Source organism: Podarcis liolepis (assembly GCF_965112155.1).
Source record: "Podarcis liolepis genome assembly, chromosome: 3".
Classification (NCBI taxonomy): Eukaryota; Metazoa; Chordata; class Lepidosauria; order Squamata; family Lacertidae; genus Podarcis; species Podarcis liolepis.
In genome coordinates, this window is record NC_139557.1 from 107,649,783 (window position 1) to 107,676,431 (window position 26,649).

General features: G+C 43.9%; 1 protein-coding gene and 1 long non-coding RNA gene across 10 annotated transcripts in view; both read left to right on the forward strand.

Moving 5' to 3' along the window:
* SLC8A1 (solute carrier family 8 member A1) overlaps nucleotides 1–26,649 on the forward strand; it is a 301,894-nt gene that overhangs the window by 82,009 nt on the left and 193,236 nt on the right. The window lies entirely within an intron of this gene.
* Nucleotides 2,014–7,647, forward strand: LOC310703021. The gene is made up of 4 exons (XR_014523899.1): nucleotides 2,014–3,079; nucleotides 3,868–5,541; nucleotides 5,817–6,320; nucleotides 6,549–7,647. It is a non-coding gene; the product is annotated as an uncharacterized lncRNA (long non-coding RNA).

A 26,649-nucleotide genomic window follows, 5' to 3' on the forward strand; every position in this document is an offset into this window, starting at 1 on the left:
AAGCCCGGAAGTGAGTGTTCCGGTTTGTGAACGTTTTTCGGAAGCTGAACGTCTGACATGGCTTCTGTGGCTTCTGATTGAGTGCAGGAAGCTCCTGCAGCCAATCGGAAGGCGCATCTTGGTTTTTGAAAGGTTCTGGGAGTCGAATGGACTCCTGGAACAGATTAAGTTTGACAACCAAACTAACGGGGAAGATTCAATATTTGCAAGACCAGAGGTTCACCGAGGACTGGGGAAAATTTACAGATTATCTGAAAAGTATATGTGATGAACAGACAATGCTTGTAGGCTTTCAAGATGTTCTGTGAAAATATGAGGAATATTGTAAAAAAGGGAATAAGATTGGGGAGGTTATATTTCAAAGGCAATATTAAAATTAGAAAATGTGTGAATAAATGAACAAAACGGAAGATTGGCAGAGAAACTGGGGGAAGTAAAAAAAAAAGAAGATTATGTGATAAATTCTGATATTGGTTATATAAATTTGTATTTGAAAATGAATAAAAATATTATATAAAAAAAAGTTTGACAACCAAGGTACCACTGTATTCTGTGTTTCCCAGTTCCTTGTTTTGTTTCCTTCCTGCATATTCATTTAAGTGGTCTGTTTCTATTGTCTTTATGGATTATCAACCCTTAGATTCCCCCTCCCTCCCTGCTGCTGCTGTGCTTTAATTTCAGATTTCAATATTGTTTTATTTATATGTACCATTGTATTATGTTTACTTGTATGAGCCACCTGTTTGAGGCCAAAAGTCAGGATAAAAACAGTTCAGTAAGTGAAACAAATAAACCCACATTCCTCAGGAATGCCATTCTAGTCTGAGCCTTTGGGATATGCCAGAATGTAAACTGAAACAAACGTGTGTGTGTGTGTGTGTGTGTGTGTGTGTGTGTTGTAAAACCTTCCCTTGGAACTTGTGTGTTGGGTTTGCCTAGGGCTGATTTCATGTTTTAGGAGTGTTCCTGTAGTAGGTTAAAAATCATAATGAGTTGCAAATAAGCACGTTGTAGTAGATTGAGGTGGCACTAAAACCACTGGCAGACGCCTCTTTGAAACCCAACGTCTTGGTGACTTACAAATGACCTTTGTAAGTTGGGTAGCTTTGTAAGTTAGGAAGAACTAAATAAAGCCTCATGAATAAAGTATCTCTTGGAAGGGAGGAAATCTATAAAAAGTGATTCCGGCTATTGCTCAGCAGTAATGGTCCTACTTATGCCACAGAATCCAATAGATGGGAGAGGAGGAGAAAGATTACTCAAAAGATGATGAATGCTCACTTTTCTAGTACTGTGCTCTACTGCACTGTTCCCTCCGATAATTTTATGCACTGACAGTTTGCAGATAAGGAATCTGTGTATGCATTATGGAACCCACACAACTGTGGCTCAGTGGTAAGACCACATATTTTGCATAGCTTAGTGGCAGGCCACACGTTTTGCATATACACAAGGCTGCATGCTCACACACACGCACACACACACACCGGCATCTCCAGGTACGGCTGGGAAAGTATTGTCAGTGTAGATAATACTGAGTTAGATGGAGCAGTGGTCTGACTCGGAAAAAGCAGTTTCCCGTGTTCCTGTATCCCACAGATTGCGTCAGAGAGAGCAGAGGTGATTGCAGAAATGGTGAAGAACATACTATTTTCAACACCTGCACAAACTGGGTGTAGTTTTTCTCTGTGCCAGCGATCTTCAAATGGTTTAACAACAACAATAACAATAACAATAACAACAACAATAATAATAATAATAATAATAATAATAATAATAATAATAATAATAATAATTTATACCCTGCCCATCTGGCTGGGCTTCTCCAGCCACGCTGGGCGGCTTCCAACCAAATATTAAAATACAGTAATACATCAAACATTAAAAGCTTCCCTAAACATAGTTCCATAGTTTTCTTACCGTTTTACTCCATCATGGAAACCAAGGTTATGTGCCTGTCTACCTTAGAAGGTTTTGTGCCTGTCTACCATCCAGGCACTGATGAGACTCTGCCCCCCGGATATGCTCTGAAGAGTTGGAGGAACCCCTAGAACAGATTTAGGAATGAGGAGGTGGGGAAGTCCTGTTGGTCAAGCAGGCGGGATGCATTACTCAGCGCTGCTTTGGACACATCCTTTAGTGCCTCTGGTATGTTAATTTATGCACGTTTTAATGTATGCACGTTTTTAGCGCACTCAGTGGCTACTCAATATATGAAATCAATGAGTCCTCTGAATAAGAATAGTCGCAAGTGGCTTGATAACACAGGGAGTGGGTGCACCCTTTTGCTGCTCCCCACCCACCCAAGTAATGCCCTGGTCCTAGGTAGATCTTCTACAACCTTCCATTTATTTTGTATTTCCACAGGGGAATCCTATTTTGAGTAAGGCCTTTCCACCATCCGTAACCCACCTTTAATTCAGTTAATAATAAACATGAATAATGGGATCTTCAAAGTTTTGTTTTGCCTTTAGTTAAACTTGTAAGGGCTTTAATGTGCTTTCTTCCATGGCTTCAAGAGGCTCCTGGTGACAAATTTGAGAACTCTTGGCATGAGCCTTTCTGTTGCTGTAAGAAGGAAGGATTAATTAAACCTAAATCATCCCTGGAAGATGCTTATCCGTCCTTCTTTGAATTAGTTATATGCATGTGCGTCTTTGTGTGCGCGCACCCGTGCGCTTCCATGCATGTGCAAATGTTCCACAGGCTTCCCCAGTAACTCAGTTATGCTGGTTCCAATGACTGGAGGCTCCACCAAAATTTCACCTAAAGCAAAATTCAGAATGAATTTGAGGGTTCTTCCTGAACAAACAAGAATTTTTTTGGGAATGGTTCTCAAGTGAATTCTGTGGGTTAAGTTGTTTTTACTATTATCATCATCATCATCATCATCATTATTGTTACTATTATTAAAGAAAACAACCTCGAAGGCTTGCATCCCCAGTGGTTAAACAGTCAAATAAAGTAGAAATTCCTGAGAGTCCTGCATTGCTGAGCATTGGATTAGATGATCCTTGGGGTCTCTTCCATCACAGCAATTCCATAATGCTATGAAAAGTCAGTTACACTCTCCAAATGGGCACTTAATTATGAATTCTCAACCATTACTACTATCCCTTTCTCCCTTTGGGCGTTTGGAACTGCCTTGGTATCCAGTGGTAATATACGGTTGCATTATCTAGTTGTAATCCTTCCAACAACCCTGTAAGGTGAGACATCGTTATTATCCCTCAGGTTGCAGGTGCAAGGACTGAAGCAAGAGAGAGGGGCTAGCCTAAGGCCATTGTCTGAAGTCATGGCAGAGATTTGAAACAGGGAGAGTAGAGCACAGTTGTTCAAACTGTGGGGCAAGCCAGCTCCCATCTGGAGGATGTCACCTTACCTGTAGCTGACCAGCTAAAGCTCACATAAGCTGGCACATTTGGTAAAAATAAATAAAAATAGCACAGGACTTGTCCAAAATTCTGCCCAGGCAAATCCCATGGTTTACCGCTGAATCAGAGCAAACGTCCATCGTTTTTTCCCGTGGATTGGCGTTTGTTCTGATTCGGCAGTAAACAGTGGAGAAAGCAGTGGTACAAATGAAAAAAATACCTTGGACCCAAGCCTGGGACAAGCAGAAAAACCTCTCGGAATTGTGCTTCCCAGGCACGGGACAAGCTGAATTGTGGCTGAGCCCCTAGACAGGTTCAGGTACAATCACAATGGAAGCCCAAGAGGAAGCGGGATGGTTGGAGAGCAGAGCCATCAAATGAGCAGCAGAGTTGTGGAAGATTTGCTGCAAAGCCAGTTCTCTCAACTCCACCTTCCTCCCGTATGTATGTATGTATGTATGTATGTAAAGCATATGCATTTGTGCTAAAACAGAAGGTAGATTCTGATGTTATGCTGCAAAAAGATAGAGCAAAGATTCAGACCTGAGGATTCCAGAACGCATCTGGCTGGCTGGAGCGCTCATGCAACCTGCATGAACCCCTTCTGATGCGCTGACACAGGCCTCCCCTTCCTGCTCTCCCAAGGCAAAGAAATACGGTATGTGTAAGATGGCTCAGTGAGCCGAACAGAGCCGAAGGGAACCTGCCTGCGAAGCCTGATTGAATTATAAGCAGGAATGAGGTTTGTAATCTCAGAATGGTCCTTAAGTGGAATTTCTCCCTAATCCCTGGCAGCTTTATTTACAGAAGGATCAAAGCGGGGATGGGAGGGTGTTGCAGGTCAGCAGGAAGTAGCACAGGGATCATAAATGCAGGAGCCGGGAGGGGGGAGGTTGCTTCTCCTCCCATTTTCAATTCCATTAGCAAAAATGTGCTAGAAAGAACACTGAGCACTTGAGAGTCAGGAAATGGTAACAGCTTAAGTTGCACAAGTTACAGAAACATAGACATATCCTGCCTGCACTGCCAGACTGGGCTCTTCAGGTTAAAAATAAATAACCAAGCAAAACACAGACTCACACACATAAAAAGTTACAATTAACCCAGCCCAGACCATTCCCAGCTGATGCTTTTTGTTTGTTTGTTTCAGCAGTATTTTTAGGATGCGCCAGTGAATATCTTTGACAAAGTTTCCACCACCACCCCTGTTTTCCTTTAAAAAATTCCTCAGTTCTTACTGTGCATGAGGAGTGCAGATTTCAGCAAGCTCCTTCCCTTTGATTTGAAAGCATATCGGCAGGAACATGTTATTTTGGTACATTTTATTAAAAGTGTGTGTTCTAGAAGGAATTGATGACATTCACAAGATTGCTTAAAGAGGAAGGCTTCAGATTATCTATCTATGTATCTATCATCTATCATATATCATCATCTACCTATCTACCTGTCTGTCTGTCTGTCTGTCATCTCCATCCGTCTTTAACAAACCTTTCTGGCCCGATCTTGCCTGTGCCACATTGTTGTGATTCTTCCCAAATTCCATTACTCATTGTCATTTTGTTTATTCATTTGTTACATTTCCATCCCACCTTATCTCCAAAGAGCTCAAGGAGGTTGCGAACATTGTTCTCCCCCACCCCTCCATTTTATCCTCACAACAGCCCTATGGGGTAGGTTAGGCTGAGAGAGGCAGTGCCTGGCCCAAGGTCACCCAGTGAGCCTCGTGGTCGAATGGGGAATTCATTGCCATTCATCTGTCACGAGAGACAATGGAGTGTGCTTCCGGGGGTGAAGCCAAACCGCTGGAGAATCATAGCGCCTGCTGTGGCTGCAGAGACCGGTAACTCGTAACAGCTGCTTCCTGCGTTGTTTTTTCTGCGTTAGTAACATCAAAGCGACCCCTCCTGGGTGCAAGGTGGGGCAGTGTGCGTGGAGGTCTTGGACTGCCCAGATGACAAATCTCCCCTCTTGGCATTGCTGATGGTGGTCCAAAGGAAAGGAAAGCAGAGCAATATGTTTGGCATCAGCTTGGCTGCAGGAGTTGCCTGAAGGAGGTGTACAAGGCGCCGTCCAACGGTCTTAGGGAATCCACTCTGGGTTTGTGTAGAGTTTTACTACTTAGTCTTTTCTTCTCCCAAGTGGGGACTCGAACTCTTTCTTCTCCCAAGTGGGGACTCGAGAGCCAGTGTGGTGTAGTGGTTAAGAGCGGTAGTCACGTAATCTGGGAAACCAGGTTCGCGTCTCCGCTCCTCCACATGCAGCTGCTGGGTGACCTTGGGCCAGTCACACTTCTGTGAAGTCTCTCAGCCCCACTCACCTCACAGAGTGTTTGTTGTGGGGGAGGAAGGGAAAGGAGAATGTTAGCCGCTTTGAGACTCCTGAAGGGGAGTGAAAGGCGGGGTATCAAATCCAAACTCTTCTTCTTCTTCTCTGTTTTCCCAGGCCCTCGTTTGACACTCTAACTACTAAACCACACTGGCTCCCTCCTACCCCAGGCCTGTTTTGTCTGTCTTTGTAGACTAGCATGTCCAAAGCCTATGGTGGGATGAGAAACCAGAATTTGCTCTGTAGCTCACATTATCCCTGACCATTGAGCACATTGGTTGGCGCTGTTGGGAGATGGAAGCTGAACAACATCTGGAGAGCTGCAGGCTCCCCATTCCTGGCCTATGGGCTACCAATGTCACCTCCATCCACCCCCCCCCAAAAAAGCAATAGGTGACCGCATGCATTGTATTTCACAACAACAGATCACAGTTCAAGCACTATTGCAACCACTCTTGATAGAGCAGTGGTGTGGCTGCTTTGGCTGCCATTGGCTTAATTGCCCTGAAGTCATAGAAAGGGTGGTTTAAGTGCAATTTAGGAAATTAATTCTGTGTATTTTCTTCGGTTAAGGATACAGTCTTATTTACAGTGGCATGTGAGGAAGCCCCATTGAAGCTTGTAGGGTTTAGAATCATAGAATCATAGAATCATAGAGTTGGAAGAGACCACAAGGGCCATCGAGTCCAACCCCCTGCCAAGCAGGAAACACCATCAGAGCACTCCTGACATATGGTTGTCAAGCCTCTGCTTAAAGACCTCCAAAGAAGGAGACTCCACCACACTCCTTGGCAGCAAATTCCACTGTCAAACAGCTCTTACTGTCAGGAAGTTCTTCCTAATGTTTAGGTGGAATCTTCTTTCTTACATAATGTTGCATCAAATAAGGATTGCCTAAGAATAATAGGCTTCATTGGTGCAACTGAACTGAGTCTGCATGATCTGTTTCTGTATGGTATTGTTCAAAGGAGGCTACAGAGTGGCTGCTTCTGACTCTATTCATGAATATTTACATAAATACGGAGGTGTCAGTCTAATTAGTGCTCGTGAATATGGAATCAGCAGGTGGGTGGTTATTCTGTTTTAATTAAACCAGATTAAAGGCTGTGTTCCTGTATATGTGCTGTCAGAGTTAGTCTAATCCTAATTAATCCAAAAGAAAGTTGTGCAAGTTAATTAATAGGGATTGGGAGAAGGATCCCCAAAGCACCTTTTTGTGGTGTGTGCGTGAGAATATTACCGCCATTTCCATGTCTTCATCTCTTTGATTGCATAAATGATTAAAGTGGGTTATTCATTTATTTATGGCACAAAATCAGTGGTAGGTTCAGCTGGGACTACGAGAATATTTCAACTTCCCAGCCCCCAACCCCACCCCAGCCCCAGCATTTTAGGTACCAAGGTGGTAGCTCTGCACTAGTGATGAGAATACAAATGTTCAAATTCCTGGTCCCCAGCATTTATTTTTTAGGGTCCCAGATAAGCATCCATTTTACCATCCCTTGCCTCTACCTCTCACTTACAGCATTGAAAGTGAAACCAGAAAAGGAGCCCTGTTCAGTTCTAAATAAAAAATGCATCGAAGCCAATAATTTGATTTGCAGAATGGAGGCCTGCCCACCTCCCACCCTCAGTGTCATTAATACTGGGCAGTATTAATATAAATCTGTATGCAATAAGAAATTCATGTGAAAGATGGCTGGATTCTCCCTCCTGGAGATGTGGTAATGTGAGACGAAACTGAGCTTTTAAGCCCTATAGGGTGAGGGACTGTGTTAATCAAATGTGTGCAGACTTCCTTTGGAATTACAAGCACCTGAGAAAAGCCATTCATCATCATGTATGCCAGGGAAATAAGGCAGCCCAAGGCTGGTGCATTTCCATTTATGTACTTATTTCATAAAATTTATACACTGCTTGATCATAAGAAACAAAACAAAAACAAAAACTCAAGATAAAGCAGTAAAATCAAGAAGAATTCACAACCATGCTTTAAAATATACAAACGTTAAAATGTTAAAGCAGGTTTAAATTTCCTCAACTTTCTGAGCATCTGAGTAGCACATCATTGAGCACAGGCTCCTCTTGTAACCTCGGCTCACCTGGTTTTAGCTGCACAAAGGGCCGCTGCCCTCCTTTGGTGTGTCACCTCTATTGCATTAGCTCTTCTCTTTTAATAACAGAAACCACCCCCCCCCTCAAGGTAGTGCTGTTTAGGGGTGATGTCAGTGCAGATGTAAACAAACGTGTCTGTGTTACTGGTGCATGTCAAACTGCCACCAAAATTATAATGAGTTAAATAGGAGCCCTTCTTACCTCATTTTTCATTGTCAACTAGCTTGTCCCGGCTACATTGGGAATTGATGAGGTGTTGAAAGATGCCTTACCTTTTGCAAGCTGCTTGTCTTTTCAATTTCTGCATTTAGGGTAGCTCCCCCCCCCCGCCGCCGCCGCCACTTCCCCTGTCCCTGTGTAACAGTTTCCTCATCATTGTCGTATCCATTGTAGTATATCTTGCTTTGCAGTCACTTCACACAAGCAAGAGAAGCAATATGGCATGGAGGCTGAGATTGTGAAAATGTTTATTATGCAAAAAATAGTCATACAGACATCTGGTGCAATTAATTCTGGGTGGACAAGAGGCACCCCGTTTTTGTCACAGTAGTTTTGCAGGTTCTGCAAACTGGGACATTCGTTATAAGGGCTGACACCAACCTGGTGTACTTGAAAGGAAAAGAAACTTTCCAAAGTGGGAGGTAAATTATTGTACTCTTATCGTGTGTTGGCAGCCGTGAACCTACCAGTGACTCCATACAAAAAAAATTAATTTAAAATCGCCCGGGCCATCTGATTCTCTGCAAAAAGGCTGTTTACGTTTTTTTTTTTAAAATGACAATAATGAAAACTGGAAGTAAAATCTTTCTTGCTGCTCCTCTTCCCCTGGAAAATAAGCCAGGTGCCTTGGCCTCTGCTAGTCCAATTAAATGTTAGAGGTGCACTTTGTCTCCTTCCAATTAATTCCAAAGGTGAATCTTTCCAACATACTTATGAATGGAAATGGCTTATGGGAATGCAAATACTACCTAGTGTTCTTCAGCTTGCAGTGGCTGGGTTTTCGCTTCCTTGTTTTAAAGGGTGGGGGAGAGGAATGAGAAATAGTCCATAAATAGGTCTCGTTACCTCCTGAGGTGGTTCGTGCAACATGGGAAGCCAAACTGGCCTAGCAAGACTGTGGGAATGTTCAGGCTCCTGGAGAAGACCTTGTGGATGCTTTGCTGCTCCCCAGTCGTTTTTACAGGTGTGCCTCACTTGAGCTAAGCCAGGGGTCAGCAAACCTTTTCAGCAGGGGGCCAGTCCACTGTCCCTCAGACCTTGTGGGGGACCAGACTATATTTTGGAAAAAAATAAAGAACGAATTCCTATGCCCCTCAAATAACCCAGAGATGCATTTTAAATAAAAGGACACATTCTACTCATGTAAAAACACGCTGATTCCCAGACCGTCCATGGGCTGGATTTAGAAGGCGGTTGGGCCACATCCGGCCCCCGGGCCTTACGTTTGCCTACCCATGAGCTAAGCCAAGGCTTAGCCTAGTGTGTCATCTGTACACATGGTTAAGTTCTCTCTTCACTAACCACAAGCTGTAACCAACGTTTGCACAGTCTCACCAGCCATAGCTTGGCATCCTTAATTGGACAAGGCCCTAAGAATCATAGATTCATAGAAGTAGGGCTGGAAAGGACCTCAAAGGCCATAAAATCATTGAATTGTAGATTTTGAAGGGTCATCTAGTTTGAAGGGTCATCTAGTCCAACCCCTTGCAATGCAGGAATCTCAACTAAAGCATCCATAACAGTTGGCCATCCAACCTCTGCTAAAAAAAAAAAAACTCCAAAGAAGAAGAGTAATTTAATTCTACCCCCTGCAATGCAGAAATCTTTTACCCAACGTGGGGGCTTGAACCCATGTCCCTGAGATTAAGAGTCCAATGCTTTACTGATTGAGCTATCCCAGACACGAGGGATCAAGCAGTGCAGCTTCATGCTTCTCATGGGCACCTATGAAAGGTTTTGTCCTGTTGCAAATAGTAGGCATGGACTGGGTGTGTCCGATTCTTATCAGGACAGTGGAGGGGCAAAGGTCCCCATTTCCACCCACACCACAGTCCCAAATCCAACTCAGCCATCCCTTCACCAGTTATTTGTTTGTAATAAAGATTAGCTACAAAACACCACATTATGTGACAAACATCACATCTAGTTTGGCCCTCAGCTAAATGAACCTAGCCTGACCTGGTGTCCGGCAGCTTTCTGTGTTCCTAATTACTAGCCTGTCTGCCCACAAATAACTGTGTTAGTGATTTGTTGATGAAAAGGGGAAAGGAGCTAGTGTTTTTTTTTTCCTAAAGCTTCTCTGTCAGGTCGCCTGGAGGAGATTTGTACTCATCACAGGTGGCCAAACAAGGAACTGTTTGCAAACCTGTATTTATGCATTTAAGTGTACAGACTCAGGGCCTTGTCTACACAAAGCGAGGGAATGCAGCAATTGAAATAACTGCAACATTACAGACTGCAGGCAGTAGAATTTTGAATGCTCTTCCACATTAAGGGGGGGTGGGGAAACCTCCCCGAAAATAGAAAAACAAAGACACTAGGGAGAAAGGCTAATAACCTAGCCTCTCCCTGTTCTGCTACTTTTTCCTTTCAGGAGGGTTTGTTTATAACATAGGGGTGTGTTCAGAATTGTGAAACCCCACCAACATTCTGAAGTAGTAAACCGTTGACTTTTGCATTCTAGCTACCTTATCGTTCTCTATCTCTCATTCTCTCTCTATTTCACACACGCACATAGAGCCATTTCAGTGCTCCAAGGGGGGAGATTTTCATGCGGATAAAAAGTATCACCAAAGGTTTGCAGAAGCACGCACACAAAATATTTATGACTCCCCACCCCACCAACCCCTAGCTCATATGAGGCTGGAACCCTGAACAAGAGCTCTCCACACCGCAGCTTCTTGTTTCGGGTTTCATTTCGATTTCATTAACTATACTGCATGTGTAGATTTGATGGAAAGGACTGTCCCACTTCAAGCCGCAGATGGGGGCTAACATTTTTGAATGCATTGTGCAGGGCAGCAATCTGTAGATCGAGAAACACAACAGCGAATACATTTGACTAGAAACACACACTCTCTCTCTGGTGTGCATTCAAAAGCTGCCATCTCTCTCTGCAGTCTGAAACTACCAAATTGAGCCATTTTGAGATTCTTGCCATCTCCTTCTGATTCCAATGCAAAGTAGGCCTCAGCCCGCATCTGTCATCTACCAGGGGTTGTTTCACAAGTGTGAACTGATGGAGGGTCGGGCAGGGGGAGGGGAAGGAAATTAATGGAAATAACCACCAGAATTGTGGTGGTCTGTAGAAACCTGTGTCGTGTTGGTCTGCCATAGTCAAAATAAAAAAAATCCTTCCAGTAGCACCTTAAATAGTGAGAAGGCGGGGAGGGGTATTACACAAAACAGAGAAACCAGTAGGAGAACACTTCAATCTCCCAGGACATTCTATACAAGATCTCAAAGTAGCTGTTTTACTACAAAGGAATTTCAGAAATAGACTGGAAAGAGAAGCTGCTGAATTGCAACTCATTACCAAACTTAAAACCATGGAGAGACCTGGTCTGAACAGAGACATTGGATTCTTATCTCATTATACATGACTAAGCCATTTTTCACCTTCTCACCCCTTGCCTTTTCCTGTAAGACCTATTGCAGTCGTTAAGTGTCGTCAACAGGCTCATCTCAGCTATCTGCCAATCACCCATTCCCACCACCCTTCTTAGTAATACCCCTCCCCACCTTCTCACTATATAGAAGGATCTGGCAACTTCTGTTTCAGTGTATCTGAAGAAGTGTGCATGCACACGAAAGCTCATACCAATAAGTAACTTAGTTGGTCTTTAAGGTGCTACTGGAAGGAATTTTTTTATGTAGAAACCTGCACTGTGTATTGAATAATGTTATTATATGGGCCGCTGTGCAAAAGATGAGATGGTGGGGAGCGATGCGTTGCTGCAGCTGCCCCAAATTATGCTCTTGGCCACATTTTACAAAGTCTGTTCCAGTCTGACCTTCTGCATAGCATAGCAACGGTCACAGCAAATTCTCCCAGCTTGGGAAGACTTGCTGTCATTTCATAGCTTCCGCTTTTGCCAAGGGGGGGACAAAAAGAAAAACCCTACAGACAAGCAACTTTTGCAGCTAGATTAGAAGAGATAAGAAAATAACCCATATCCTGGAGTTTCTCCCACTACAAATGTTGGGTGTGGGGTTTTGTTTTGTTTGCCATGACCCTATGCAGACTTGGTTCTCCAGCATGAAAAGTGTGCAGTATTGTAGAAGTTTAATCCATCTGCGTTGGGATCATTCAGAAATATTTAAACACATTTGTACGCCCTAAGCTGCTTTGGTATTCTTTATTGAAACTTATGATTCTGCACATTTTGGAAGAACCTCCTTCCCCCAGCATTTGGTTTTTTTTATAGATTTGCTCTGGCAAGTAAAATGGTCACAGCCTCAGTCAGACTTTCCTGATGGCTGGTCAGAGCATGTTCTAAACCCCTGTCGGCCTTTAGCAGCACTCATGCAAACCCCATTTTTAAAGGACAATGGGATTTTATGCTAAAGGAGAAACTGGACCTTGGGGTTCCTTACACACACAGTGATTGTTAACTGGATCCTGGGGTAACAGCTCAATAAATCTTGGGGTACTGGGGAGCTGCCTGGCAGAAAAATTGGCATTTTAGATTGCAGAAGAGCCAGGCATTCCCTTTCTGTACACACACGTGTGCGTACACACACACACACACACACACACACACACTTCCCCTCTCCCTCCCTCACAGTTTATTTATATCCTTTTGAGATACAGTGGTGCCTCGCAAGACGAAAAGAATCCATTCCGTGATTCTCTTCGTCTAGCGGTTTTTTCGTCTTGTGAAGCAAGCCCATTGAAGGATTAGCGGATTAGCGCTTTTAGCGGTTTATCTGCTGATCGGATCAGCTGATAAGCGGCTTAGCGGCTTAGAAAAAGGGGGGAAAGGAAAAAAAAACAGCAGGAACTCGCAAGACATTGTCGTCTTGCGAAGCAAGCCCATAGGAAATTCGTTTTGCGAAGCACCTCCAAAACGGAAAACTCTTTCGTCTAGCAAGTTTTCCGTCTTGCGAGGCATTCGTCTTGCGGGGCACCACTGTAGATTATAGGTATTCTGGCTCATTCATTCATTCATTCATTTATTTATTTATTTATTTATTTATTTATTTTGTATATCACCCTCCATCACAGGGAGGCTTACAATATAAAAGCACAAAAATGCACCACAGAATAACAAACAAAAACAATACCCCCCCCCCATTTAAAATGCCAGAAATTGTTTAATTAGCCAAAGGCTTTCTACGGGGCTTTTAAGCTGCAATCCTAGGGCCACTTACCTGGGCCAATTACTGCAACATGCGGAAGCCATTTGTTCTGGATTTGAGGTTGGACGGACTCAGACATGTGCTAATCATGCCACTATCGCTTAGAAAGCTTACTATGTAGCAGTGCCCAGCATGTGAATAGGTGGTTAGTTTTAACCAGCAGTAATTGGGCATGTTCAGTGCTGCCATGACATGCTCTCTTGGTCACTTGGGAATTTGAAGGACGAGAGAGAGAGAGAGCGTGCGCCTTTCAAGCATATTAGTTCATGGTGAGAATGGACCTGATGAGATCTGGTAGGAGGCTATTTGAAGTAGTGGTTACTTTGGATTAAACAATGCAGATATCACTTGAGGGTGTGGCCTGCCTAAATGTGAGAATATTTGCTTGGTTGGAAGAACTGAGCAGAGACACCTGAAATAATAAGGTTGTGTGTGTGTGCCTATGTTCCCCCCTGCCACCTGCAATCTATCCGGCGGGGGAGTATTTGTCAGGCACTACTTAGCTCTCTGTGGGACGTGGGTGGCGCTGTGGGTTAAACCACAGAGCCTAGGACTTGCCAGTCAGAAGGTCGGCAGTTCAAATCCCCGCGAGGGGGTGAGCTCCCGTTGCTTGGTCCCTGCTCCTGCCAACCTAGCAGTTCGAAAGCACGTAAAAGTGCAAGTAGATAAATAGGTACTGCTCCAGCTGGAAGGTAAATGGCATTTTCATGTGCTGCTCTGGTTTGCCAGAAGCTGCTTAGTCATGCTGGCCACATGACCCGGAAGCTGTACGCTGGCTCCCTCGGCCAATAAAGCGAGATGAGCGCTGCAACCCCAGAGTCGGCCACGACTGGACCTAATGGTCAGGGGTCCCTTTACCTTTACTTAGCTCTCTGCGGGTCCAGTATTCTCTAACTCACTATGGCATTCTAACACACAGGGAAGTTTCCTTACATTGAACATTATTCTGTCCCCTGAGAATATGCTCACTCCCTCTTAAAGGTGATTCTTCATCCTCCTATAACAGTCTTTCCCCAAAACGGTGACCTCCAGATATTTTGGACCAGAATTCCCATCAGCCTCAGCCATCCACCAGTTTAAGGAATGTTGTTAAAGGTTCGTTGTGCAGATATCTGAGAGTAGCAAACGAGTGGCCCTTTCCTTTCCTTTTTCCTTTTAAAATAAGCTCCAACGTCCGCTGAGGTGGCATTTAAGAAACACACAGCTACGTTTTAGCACCAGAGCAGCTTATACAGCCTGTGTAGCAAGGAGGGAGTAGCGAGATTGCTGTAGCATTTGAAGGAATATTGTTATCTCTCTGATATAACATGACAGGTGTTTTGTTTAACCTGACGGTGGTTGTAGATGTGTTGAGCCTTGGAGCTTAGAGATGGCACACATATAAACTCAGCATCTTGTCTGCATTAAGGCAATTCAAACAGTCTGCATAGCGCCAGGTAGTTAACATGCAACCAATCATCTGTGACATGCATATGCCCATTTAACATGTATGTGTGGCCAGCAAGCTCCTCTTTTCTAGAACCCTGAAAAATGGAACTCCCTGACCCAATAACCTTTTGTATTTTATATTGTCTCCTCTTTATTGTTTAATGTATCTGTAGCTTTAGTTCTGAAGTGGTATGAAAAGCTGCAAGTAAATAAATACATGTTGGTGTTTGCTGGTTTTCTGCCAGAACTTGAAGGCTTTCTCTTTCAGGCAGCTTTTAATTCTGTTACTATTTAAGTGCTAATTATTTTTTACTGACTGGTTTTCTCAGTTTATCTTACGCTGTTTGTGGTTATCGTTGTGTTATTCATTATTATAATTTTAATGCTGTGGATTATGTTTGTTTCTAATTCTGTCTGTTGGTTGGAGTCTGTTAGCTGTTTCAAGTGCCCCCGTAAGGAGATGGGAGAGTGGGACAAAACATTTTAATATAAATTTTAAACGCTGTTTTTCATTTCAAAGCAAGCCGGGATAAAAGATGGAGGAGTTTTGACACTGCTGCTCACAGTTTGCAACTCGGCGTGCAATGAGAACTTACTTAATTGCTTAAATAATTGACACAAAGAGAAGGTTGTTAAAATGTTTTTAATAAAATCATATACAGGGAAATCTCAGAGAAATTAATTGAATATGTTACTAACTTATTTTTAAATGAATTCTGTGGCTTGTAAATGAGAGCCTGGTAAACAGCCCTGGAGAAACAACGCTGGGAAAGATGTATGCTGGGTTTTTTTTCAAAAAAAGGAAGAAGGCAGTTTGGCCTAGGAGGGCGCTTGAGGCCAGACAGGATCCTTGGAATGACCTTAGTCTGACCTCTGCATAATACATTCAGAGCATTTCAGCAACTTCAAGCATTAAACTGAGCATTAAACTGCCTATTGTTGCTACAGCAGGGGGTGGACAGTTTTGTTCTGCTGTGTGGACAACATAAGAAACACATGCGCTAGACGGATGGGGATAATTTGTGTATTTAAATTGCATGGCATGGTTTATCCTTCAGCAAAAAAAGAAAAGAGGGGGTGCTAGTGTGACTTACAGATCTCAATGATAAGACATTCCCTGGCTCCACGGTATAAATGACATGACACAAAAGGGAAAAAGCATTGGGATGGAAGAGGAAAAGCAAAAATATATATCGTGTGATGCTGCCTGTTAAAAGGGACTTCCAAACCTCAGGGTAACCCAAACTGTATTATGAAGACCTGACTTCTAACTCCTTGTAAACGATCCAAAACAAGCAAATACCTCTCCTGGTATATCCCACGGAGGACCTTACGGTCTTCAAACAAAAACATCTTGGAGGTCCCGGGCCACAGGGAGGTTAGGCTGGCCTCAACCAGAGCCAGGGCTTTTTTTGGCTGTGGCCCCGATCTGGTGGAACGCTCTGTCACAAGAGACTAGGGCCCTGCGGGACTTGACATCTTTCTGCAGGGCCTGCAAGACAGAGCTGTTCCACCAGGCCTTTGGCCAAGGCACAGTCTGACCCCCTCCTTCTGTAATCCTCATAGAACTGTAGCCCAATGGTTGCCATTAATTTGATTTTGAATTGATTTTAGAATGAATTGATTTTAGAATGCTGTGTCACTTTTATTGTTGTTAGCTGCTCTGAGCCCAGCTTCGGCTGGGGAGGGCGGCATATAAATTAATAATAATAATAATAATAATAATAATAATAATAATAATAATAATAATTAATGCTGCTGTTTCTAATCATTTGAAGGACAAGGATCTATGAAGGTCACCGAAACCTAGTTGGCTGGAAGTGATATTCAATCTACCACTTTGGCTTCAGGGATTCTAGCCTCAGTGGCTAGAAGCTTGATTTCTTCTAAAATGAAAATTAAAAAAATTCCTTCCAGTGGCACCTTAAAGACCAACTAAGTTAGTTCTTGGTATGAGCTTTCGTGTGCATGCACACTTCTTCAGATACAGTGTGTATCTGAAGAAGTGTGCATGCACACGAAAGCTCATACCAAGAACTAACTTACCGTAGTTGGTCTTTAAGGTGCCACTGGAAGGATTTTTTTTATTTTGACTATGACAGACCAACACAGCTACCTATCTGTTTCTAAAATGAAAACTGAGATTCTGAGCTCAGTACCTATTGCATGTCTCTCCCCCCCCCCCACTTCCATGCACTTGCATAGAATACATATAGCCCTGACTATGGCATAAATAATTTGAAGCCTCAACTGTGCGATGCTGGAGCTTTCTGCAGCCCTTCATTAAGCTGTCATGAAAGCTGGAGGCTATCATGTATTTCCAGGATGTTGTCCATGCTCTCTTATGATGCAAGTTCTTACAGTCAGAAGATTAAAAAGCAGAAACTCTCCAGCTGCTAATCCCCCGCCCCTCAGTCTGCTCCTGGCTCATTGTTTATACATGATACATTTAACTTTGGGTAGCCTCTCTCGTGCAACATTGCAGCCTAAAGCCATTACCTCCAGCAGTTCTGTTGCTGTTTGAAGACAGCTGTCCCCTTGCAGGTAAAAGCAGAGTTAGGTGGTTTGGCAAATAAAGACAAGTCAAGAAATCGGGGGGGGGGGGAGGAATAGAATTCACACTTAATACAAAACATCCTGCAGAAAGCTTAGCTGGAAACATTTGCTCCCAAAATAAACTTGGCATGGAAAGCAAGGCAAGCTTATTTGGCTCGCTTTAATTTAAGGGAGGATTGCAGTATAAATGCCTTGTAGTTGCAGATGCTTTTGTAATCCTTTATTACCCACAGCAGTGTGTTGTGGATGGAGATCAGCGTTACATTAAACACACAGCCCCTGAGTGTTGGAGAGGGCTCGCTAATTCCTCTTGCTGACGTTGGCTGTTTGGTTTCAACAGAGCCGATGCGCTGGAACGCATTTGAGCCGAGTCACACAACCCCCTCAAAAGTCTGGTTGCCGCCAAAATACTCAGCCCCGCGCTGAGTTTCCAGCTCGGCGGCATATGCTGAGAAAGGTTGTGCTGTTGGTACAATTGCTTTCGGCCACGAGCAATAGTCCCGCTGCCCCTAATTTAAGGGAAAGGCTGTTGCTCAGTGGTAGAGCACATGTTTTGTAATGGGGCAGGAGAGCTGAAAATAATGCCAATATATTTCACATCTGGCAACCAATGTCCCCCTTTGGGTTTCGGATAGTACATGGGTAGACAAGTCTGAAAAGCCCAGGGCACAAATTTTCACAGCCGTCTAGCAGCTATGGTGGCTTATTTATCAGAAGTAGATAAATAGCAAAATATACATTGCCGCTAGTTGGGACAGCAGTTTAATATCAGTGATCCAACATTCATTTTCAAGTGCCAGTTGACAAAAATGGCTCTAAAAAAACTGCTTCAGGCTCTGGTTTCTAACCTTGCAGAGGAATGAAGACTAATGTCTTTAGTGTAATTCTTCCTCCCCACCTTATAAAAGAAACAAAACAAAAAAACCTGAAGGTCTTCACTAGTGCTGCAGGCAAGCAGGAGTTGCTGATAATCCTCTTCTGCAATGCAAATAAGTTATGTATGAGCTTGCATGCTCTGGTCTAATTAAGAGATGCTTTAATTACACTGAAGGTTCCTGAATGATTTAGCAATCAGTTAATATTGCTGTGTAACTGTAGGCTCTGTTCTGCAACTGGAGTTGAGTTGGAAAGGGACAGCAGCCTGTCACTTAGGTCTTGACACAAAATGCAATTCAAAGGACCTTAATATGTGTGTTTGCCGTTTCGATGAACTTCCACCTTACCCAAATACTTCCAAGTTATATTACAATACATGGGCTTCTGAGGCAGGTTAGCATGAGAGAACTACCTTGCGGAAAGACTGCAACTCAGTTATGGGACTGCAAAAGTTCCCGGGTTCAATTCATGGTGCCTCCAGGCAAGCCAGAACAGAGATGGGGGAGCAAGGGAGCAATTGGCCTGGGACTACGATTTTGACAGGGCATATACCCTGAGTCCCCCTCAGGCAAACAGGGACCCTTTGGTAAAAATTACTGATATTGTAAAGAGAGTCAAGGGGCAATCCCTTTGCCACAAAATATCAATATTTTAAAGCTCAATATAGCTCAATAGGCCAGTGGTCTGACTTGGTATAAGGCAGTGCCCTACATTCCTGGATACGGCAGCAACCAGTGGTTTGCAGAGTTTTGAACCTGGGCCACTTAAACTGACACCTACCACCCTATCCCAGTGGTTTTCAAAGTGTTCTCTAAAGGCCGCAAACAGTCTCCATGACACCTAAACCACGGTGATGTGATCCTTGAAGAATCACAGTGGTAGTGTAGGATCCCTCTGAAGTTTATCAGGATTTCTTCAACTGGAAGGTCGATAATGGCAGCCGAGAGAGTTGCCTGAGACACAACTTGTCTGGCCTCACTGCTCTTCCCTGGGAATGTGGAGCCGCAGGTGCATTTTAGGACATGATCTGAGTTCACACAGGGCACTGGGGTGGTCTAACAGGCATAGCCAGATTCCAGAGCCCCATGTAGACTGTCTTGTGTACATCCTGGGGGTTCTGTTCATGTACGAAGATTACATGGCAGATGATTCAATTAGGAAAGAGTTTCCAGCATGCAGAAAATTTCAAAATCTCCATAATAGGAAACTATGCCAGTGGAAGTTTCCATCACATACTGGAAAGCCTGGGAGAATGGCAATGCATGGTGACGTTTCTACTGGGCGTGGGCCTCTTAGGGCTGAACTGGATGCTCCCAAAGCTTTGTTTCCACCCCACCCCCCACAAGGTAACACAAACCTGGGTTGTGATGGGGAGAATGCAGGGGGAAATCACCTGCAAGGACGTGTGCTTTACCCTTCTACAGCTGCCAGTTGTTTCCTTAATACTCCCTGGTCTCCCCCATAATCTTGCTCCTCAAGCCAGGTTTATTTCCAGTTTCAGAGCCTGGCTTGGGGAGGGGATGGTATTTGAAACAGGCAGCGTATTTGCTGATTCTTTCTGGTTGATATCTTCCTTGCATCGCATCACAGGGGCACTCGGTGCAGAGTCAAACTATGGTAGATGCAATAGCGGCCACCGAGTTGGGTGGCTTTGAAACAGGTTTGGACAAATTTATAGAGGATAAGACAATCAATGCCCACTGTGACTGTATACTTCCATCTGTATTGGAGGCGGTGTGTCTCTGAATATCAGTTGCTGGGGAGCACAACTAGGGAGAATGCTGTTAAGATCATCTCTTGTGTATGGGGATTTGGTTGACCACTGTGAGGATAGGATGTTGGACTGTGCTGGGTCTTTTGTCTGATTCAGCCAGCCATTTTTTCTCCTGTTCTTACTGAGGACCCCATTCTGCTCTTAGACACAGAACACACACACAATGCAAGAGATATATCAACCCTCATCACCAGACATGCACTGCAGTTCTTCAACCATATATAGCCAAAGTATCAATTCACACAGACTTGAACATTATTTTCTGTTTAGAGTAGGCTCTGGAGAAGGAGCATTTCTTATAAATATTTCTCCTGTCCAGTAGCAACCCTCACTTTTATCCTCTTGGAAGCATTTGCTGGGATTACTTTTTCCCAGAATAAATAAGACAGATAGGTTTAAATAAGATCGTTGTCTCGTAATAACTTGCTTTGAAATTACACCCTTCACTTGCCCCAAACTGGGGAAGCAAAATCCTGTTCTATGCTAAAAGTAAACAAAAAGTGAATCCAAATTCACAGCCTGTATCTGAATGCAAATATATTGGTGCCTGGAATGTTGCTAGCCTGAACAGGCCATGTAATATCCTCTGCTTTGCTGTGGAACAAAACACAAAGTGCCACACTGTTCAAGAAATCTTTACAATCTTAAGAGAAGCATCTTCAAGCAGTATCAGAGATGCTTCCTGAAAGCACAAAGGACGGGTCAGATTTTTGCCCTTACCTCTCATGCTATTATCCAAGAATCTATTTGTTTTGTCACAGCCAAGGTTAGATGGTGCGTTTAGGGTGGGTTTTTTTTAAAAAAAAAAAAAAAACTTTGACAAAACAGAATGCATTTAGCTTGATACTCCACTCATCTCTTTTCAACCATAGTTTAGTGTGTTAACTCTGCTTGAAAAGAGATGAGTGGGGCATCGCGTTAAAGCACAAAACACAGTGATGCGGGGGGGGCGGAGTTTGGCAGTAGCCCTCCACACACACATATATAAATCTATCCCAGAGGCTGGAAAAAATGAAATAAAACCTGCAGCTTTTTAGACGGCAGATTGTTGAAATGAGCCATACATTTCTCTTCTCCGAGGCTTGTGAAATGTTCCTTAAAAATATAAATAAACCAACTGTCAGTATGCTAGGCCTAGGGACAGATTGGGCTGTGAATGGGAAGAGGCTGAGAGATGGAGGAAGGTAACACTACCCGTATAGTAGTTAACTGCTAACACTGTGCATGTGAATGGGGTTTGCTTGGAGAAGAGAAAACAGGAATGGATACAGAGGAGGTATTACCAAAACAAAACAAAACTTCATATACAGTGGTATCCCAGGTTAAGAACTTAATTCGTTCTGGAGGTCCGTTCTTAACCTGTAACTGTTCTTAACCTGAAGCACCACTTTAGCTAATAGCTCCTCCCGCTGCTGCCGCGCCATTGCTGTGCGATTTCTGTTCTCATCCTGAAGCAAAGTTCTTAACCCGAGGTACTATTTCTGGGTTAGTGGAGTCTGTAACCTGAAGTGTCTGTAACCCGAAGCATCTGTAACCCCAGGTACCACTGTATAAACATGTGTACGTTTTCACTGGTTTTCTCAGGGCCAGGCCTTTTCCAGCCACGTAGTCTGACTGAAGCATCTGTCTCAAGAAGCAATACAAAAATCATAGGCTGAAACAGCATGCCCTAGAAAATTCCAGAAAGGCACTCCAGGCAGGAGGGAGAGAAGCAGGCAACTGCACTGGCAAGAAGAAGAATTGCTGGCACAAACTTTATATAGGTTAGGAAGGGCAGTGACCCATCTACGTGGAGAAAAGCAAAGCTAGAAGACTCCCAAGGGCAGGGCAGTTTTATGCAGAGATGCAATTACCTAAGGACAAAATAGCCAGCCCTGAATGTCATTGGAGTTGATTCTTGACAAATGAAAAATGCCCCATTTTTCAATAGGCCTCAAAACCCCACCACCACCTTTCAGCTTACATGTTTTATCTTAACTTCCCCTAAATGCCTTCTCTTGATATTTTGAAATTCTCCAAGGAAGTGGAAACTTGTTTTGCTACACATGTTCTCCCACCACTACCTTCGCAGTCTTTCCTTTCTTTCCATTTTGAAAACCGCCCACCCTCGCTCCAGCAACCCACAGCTGTTTACACTGACAAAATATGAATGAAATCTTTAGAAGCTGAGATCGGTCTGTAACTCTCCTACAGGGGCTTATTTCTTTTTAATTGATGGATGCTCTGAACCATTGCAAGAATTTCCACACTATGCTATCTCTCCGGGGGGGGGGGGAGAGAGAGAGCAAATCTTCTTTAGCCAGGGGTGGGAGAAGCACATCCAAATGTTTCCTGCGTTTATAGTAAGCTGCAAGCTTTCCTGATAAGGACTCCTTTAGAATTTATTTTAAATGAAAGCGACGAGCATGACATGCTTCTAGTTAGGTTCTTAACAAAAACAACATAGTCTTATAAATACCGTTGCTATTAATAAACACCAGGGAAAATCAGAAGCCACTCTACGCAACATCTTTCGCCATCCCTTTGTCTAAGTTCTTCATTATGCCCATAGAGGTCCTTAAAGTTTGTGGTAAGAGGGGGCGGGGAATGGTGGGTTCGTGGTCCATTTTTCCAGCTGTTCTTCCTGCGCTGGCATCTTTTCTTTCACTGAGGGCCACAGGTTGCTAGCGACTAGGGCCGCCTCCCCCAATCTGGAGGCCTCTGAACATTTTGGACTACAACTCCCATCAGCCACAGCAAACATGGCCAATCATGTTGGGGATGTTGGTTCTTGTGGCCCAAAACATCTGTAGGGCACTACATTGGGGAAGGAAGACTGGCCCAAATATCAGGGACAATGGGACCTGCGGCCTGCAACATTTGGCTGGCCACAGGTTACCATCTTTGGTGTAAGGCCTCAGAGCAGTGGGAGAGCAGAGAAGCAGGGCTATTCCATCACCTCTGTTGAGAGACCAGGTCCCTTTGACCCTCCCTCAGTTGTCACCTAGCAGCAGCCATTCTTACTGGGCCACCTGAACTTTTTCTGTCCCAGCTGATCATTATAAGAACTAGCCCTGAGCTTTGTCCTCCCTCTCCCCATCCATTTTTCCGTGTGTGTCATGGAATGTAAACCTGAGGGCAGGGACGGTCTTATTATTGATCTTGCAAGCTGCCCTGAGAGCCTTGGAGTAAAAACACAGTGGGTAAATCAGTTACAGCATACACAAATAAGTTGTGGTTCTGTTTTTCCTTTTGCTTTATGGGGAGTAGAAAGTTTACCTGTAAGAGTTTGCTGAGGGGCAGCAGCAGAAACATGCAGTGGTTTTCTGTATTTGTCCACACCTGGCCTTAGTGTGAGATAACTGTCTGCGGTAGTTGTTAAGCATCAGATTTAGTTATCAGGCATGAGAGATTCTCATGAGGGGTTGCTGATTCTTCTTCTAGTAACGGCTGTAGTTGCTTATAGATTGAGGAAGAGAAAATGGTGGTGGTTTAGAACCTGACAACACACACTTAAACTGATATGTACAAGCGTGTTGTGCATATGTTATGAAAAACAGAACTGAAGTGGAATGCAGCAGACTCCTGTTACAGTGACATACCAAATAATGAATAAGCTCAGTTCCTATCAGTACTGTAGAATATCTCAATTTAAAATACGATATATTCTCAGCAAAGCGTGGTGCTGTTTGCTGGAAGGTTATTACTGCTAGAAGTTACAAGGTTTGCTCTGGCAAAATACTGGGAAGGCGAAGACATTCTTGCGTTTCTTACTCATCGCATTTCTTTCCATGGAGGACCTGGGAACATAGGAAGATGCCTTATGTGTAGGAATAGGGCAGACAGTTGATTCAGGTCTCATTTGAAGCCACATCTATCAGATTCGCATTTTGCGAAACAACATGTGAACCGAAACAGCTTATCTGAAAATTCACACATATCTGAATTTTTCAACACACTTTGCCCAGCAGTGTTTTAAAACTATACACATATTAGAGGAAAGTGTGCAAAAAAATGGAATATATTGGTGAAAACAACATACACAAATACATTATATTAGGGGAAATTGCTTGCAAAAATGTGTACATTAGTCAAAACCGCATACAAAAATGTGTTTATGAAGAGAAATTTGCACTAAAACACTGATGAACTTCCATGAGGAACCTGTTTTTTAAAAAAATGCAAAATGTGGAGAACTTGATTTAAGATTGAAAAATGAGGAAGCAAGGGATTGACAGATCCTTCCATCCCTGCTTCTATCAAGTAAGACCATTGGCCCACATAGCTCAGCACTCTCCCCACAAGGTTTCTGATTAGAGACTTTCCTGGTTTTACCTGGAGATGCCCGGGGTTCAAGCTGGGATCTTCTACATACAAAGCAAGTGCTCTGTCACTAAACTATTGCTTTTTCCCAGCGTGTAAATATAAAGACACACTTATCAGTGGGAGAGCTTTAAGCATAGCCCTGTTTCTTTCATTACAATCAGTGAGATTTTTAACATTCTGACCTTGGATTGGATGTTTCCAGTACTACAGAATTGCTTGTTTGCAGCAAACAGGCGTTTTACAGGAGCACATGCTGTTGTTTAAAACAGCCTGCAACTAACTTGTCTGCCTTTGCCTGTGTTCCAAAGTGACCATTGTTTGGCATGTTAGTATATGAGTAGGCATTGTAACTAGCAAACATAGATCAGCATTAACCCAACGGCACTGGACAGATAGGAACACTTGCAAACAAAACAAACAAGTGAACCTTTTCAGAAGTCAAACAGCCAGGGCTGTAATCAAAGTCCCAGCTGAAAAGAGAGCATATGAACTGCACCTCCTGGGCTGGAGCAGCCACCTTGCCTCATCTCCCATCGCCTTTTCCTCCCTGCGGGCGCCGAGTATGCCTGTTCTGAGTAGATAAAAGAAAGAAGAACCACTTCCCTCCTATGCACTGGTTGCTAGATGTGTATTCCACAGTTCTGTGCCAAAAAAAGTGAAGTCAGTTTGGTTAATAAAGCCACTTCCGAGCTGGAGAGGAGGTGGGGTTGCGAGCCCACCCCCTCCCCACGCATGCGAGGTCTGGCCGACAGCCCCCGCGAGAGTAGGGGAATCCTCAGGTGCGTCATCGCCCTGGCCAGCCAATCGGCAGGCGGGGGAGGCGTGGCCTGGAACATTTAAGGCTGGCGCGCCCGGGGGCTTTCCTCTCTTCCATTCCAGCTGCTTCGGTTTCCCATCCTGCCCTCCCTTAGGTTTAGCTCTCTGACATGCTATGGACTCCGGTTGGTCACCGCAAGGGGCCTGGTAGGAATTTTTCCACTTGGCAAATTGGCACAAGCCATTTGGTTTTTTCGCCTACCTCGTAGCAAATGTCACAACTTTCCCGGTATTGGCGGTCAGGCATTGGCAGGGTTATTGTTATGCAAATGAAGGGGGAAGGAAGCGCCATCACCTTCCCCCAAAGCAAAGGGTAGTCCGGTAAAGGACTCCGGGGGGCGTTGCCCTGTCCGAAGCCTATGGAGGTGTGGGCCTAAGGCACGCCCCCGAGCTGTGACACCTGGGGGATCCTAGTTGGCATACTTCAGCAGGACTCCCCCGGCTGGTGGTTAACCCTTCCTGGTCTTCATGCAATTGGGCTGAAGCCGGGTAGTCGATAGGAACCAATGCCTAAGGCCAATGCCTCTCAAATCCTGTAATCAATACGCCCATTAACCTTAAATAAAGTGTCCTGTGTCTTCATTTCACTAGGGGGGAGGGGATTTGCCACGCAAAACTCAGCATCATGACAATCTCGGCGCTCAATTGCGTTATGCCAAGAATGCAAAAACACACTCATTTCTGCGCTCTCGCACTCTCTCTCTCGTTGTCTCTTAGAAAGTTAGCATTTATTTCCCCAAGTTTAAACAACCCCACCAGCTTCTATAGAATCGCGGCTCAAGGCTGTAGCTTCCTTGTTAAGTGTGCTTACTTCGCTGGGACATAATTCCAGCGCAAGGCAGGTTTGCAGTGAGTTTGCTACCACAGTTTACAACTGCTGCCATTTGTAGGAGTCACTAAATGTGCCTCTTCATCAGGCTGAATGGGGCATATGCTGTGGCATCTGTTGGGCTCATGCACTCTGCCCAAACACTCTTGGACTCCCTTCAAGTTAAAAAAAATTAAAAAATACACGCCTGCAGAGCATGAGATCCACCAAGCTGGATAGAGGTATCCAGGAGGGCTGGGCAAAACTTTCCATTTTGATTTCTCTCGATTTCTTATTTTTTCCAATCTTCAGTTTGCGGTATATATTTTCAAGTCCCAGTGAAAATTCATCAGCCCTGCTCCCTTTCCCTGTGGCCCAGTATCCTGTAGCAGTTGGTCATTAATCTGAGAAAGAATGGCTTGCAATAATTTCTCCCTCCAAGTAAACTTCGTTTCTTGCCAAATTGTGTATTTATTTCAGTGTCGTTACCATTTCTTCCTGGAGCGGTTTCAAAACTTCAGTCACATTTTAATGATTATTTGACTTCAGTGCGCTGTGTCTTTTCACATACGTCTTAAATTTCTCTGTGACTGTAAATGTGTGTGTGTGTGTGTGTGTGTTTACTGAGTTTACCGTACATTGGTGGATATATTTTTGTGGTGTAAAGAATCTTGTGTTTTGCTTTCCTTCAGTCATTTGCCTTGGTAATTTGAAAGGGGCTCTGGGAAGATAAGATGGGGACACAAACTTCACCTTTCTCCCTCCTTTATTTGTTCTGGTTATGCCTTATTCCACTGTGGTTTATGGGAGCAGGCTTGAATATATTCCCATCAAGCTGTATTTGAACAGGCATTATGGAGATGAATTATATCAGTACGAAACTGACATTTTAAGTGAGAACATGGAAATAT